The sequence below is a fragment of the Chrysochloris asiatica genome, unplaced genomic scaffold (assembly GCF_000296735.1).
Source record: "Chrysochloris asiatica unplaced genomic scaffold, ChrAsi1.0 scaffold00167, whole genome shotgun sequence".
NCBI classification, from domain to species: Eukaryota; Metazoa; Chordata; class Mammalia; order Afrosoricida; family Chrysochloridae; genus Chrysochloris; species Chrysochloris asiatica.
The window spans coordinates 4572959-4574539 of record NW_006408685.1 but is presented as its reverse complement, the minus strand read 5'-3'; the positions used below and the strand labels follow the sequence as shown (position 1 = coordinate 4574539).

Here is a 1581-nt window from a genome sequence, read left to right as displayed (position 1 = left end):
CTTTTAAAAAAAAAAAAAACAAAAAAAAAAAACCTAAAACAGAATTGCCCACAAGCTGAAGGTAATAAAGAACTTCTAGACTCTGCACAGTTTTGGTTTGTCTTTTTTTTTTTTTACATCTTTATATTACATGTTTTAAATCATATCAGGAATGCAAACTAGAACTGCACACTACTTTAGTGGGAAAAAGTACAACATTGTGCAGTTTCCTGCCTCAATTTAAAAAAGTGGCAGCAATCCCTGCATTTTTATTTGAAACAAAGATCTGAGAATCTTTAAACTTTATCAAAAAAGGTAATGAAGGAAAAAAATTGGCAGACATCCAGCATCTTGTTTCTTTTTAATACAATGTGGATGATAAGTAATTTCATGATTAAAAAAATGAATCTTTTAAATAAATACATTGTATCTGATATTTGCACTGATTGATTTGATAAATCTTAAAGTAAACAAAGGCTTTACTACAATCCCTGTAGCCTCAAGCCACTGGCTTTAGATTCTGGAGTCCTTTCTTATACTCTGCCACTCGATACCCCGACAGCTGGTTAGGCAGCATACTGCCATTCTGGACCCATCCATGGTGCGGAAGACTGCGTCTGATTAAATCCCTGCTGTTTCCATGCCTGACCATACATTCCATATGCAGGTACCTGCCAACCATTAGGCATGTATTGGCCAATTTGTTGAGCATTTCCATACCACTGTCCCCACTGGCCATAAGCTTGTGGATATCCAATTTGATTCTGCTGCACGGGATGTCCTTCAATGGTGGTGCCATTAACAGAAACAATCGCATGTGCTGCACTTTCATGGGAATTGAACCGAACAAATGAATATCCTTTATCTGGAAAGACCCGAATTTCCATTATTTGTCCAAATGGTGAAAAAGTCTGATGAATTAATTGTTCTGTTAGCCCAGAAGTAACATCTCCACAATATACAGTACAGTTGCTCGGACTAGATTGATTGACCACCTCATCATATGACAGTTGTTTGGTATTCGACTCATATGTACTCTTTGGAGCTGGAGGCTTTCAGGTTGCCCAGTTAGTTCTGATTTGTCTTCCTCTGAGCCACTGGTCACCCATCTGTTGAATGGCGTTTTCAGCATCCCATTTGTTGAAAAAGGAGATAAAGCCATATCCCTTAGACTTTCCTGTTGCCATGTCTTTAACCACTATGGTATCTGATATTCTTCCAAATGGCGCAAAAGCAGCTTTCATATCTTCAGTTGTAATTTCTGGACTGAGATCACCAACAAAAACATGGAAATGATTGCTTGTGTCTTTCTTTTGGCTGCTGGGAGTTGTTGCCCAATTCACTTTGACTTCCTTACCCATTATCTTCCGCCCGTTCATAGCAGCTAGTGCTGCAGCTGCGTGACGATGCTCATAAAACGCCACAAAACAATAGGGATCATTTCCAGCTGTATCCATTATCATTTTGCAGTTTTTACAAGGTCCAATTTGGCTAAAGAGCTGGAGAATTAGAGCTTCTGTCACATCTCTGGAAATGTTATCAACATATAGAGTCTTGGGCATCTCGTCCTCCATGGCTGTTGTTGTCGCGGCGGGGCCTCCG

General features: G+C 39.5%; 1 pseudogene; it reads right to left on the bottom strand.

The window, feature by feature from the left end:
• Positions 1–478: 478 nt before the first annotated feature.
• On the bottom strand, positions 479–1574 carry LOC102829891 (annotated as a pseudogene).
• Between the last annotated feature and the right edge of the window lie 7 nt (positions 1575–1581).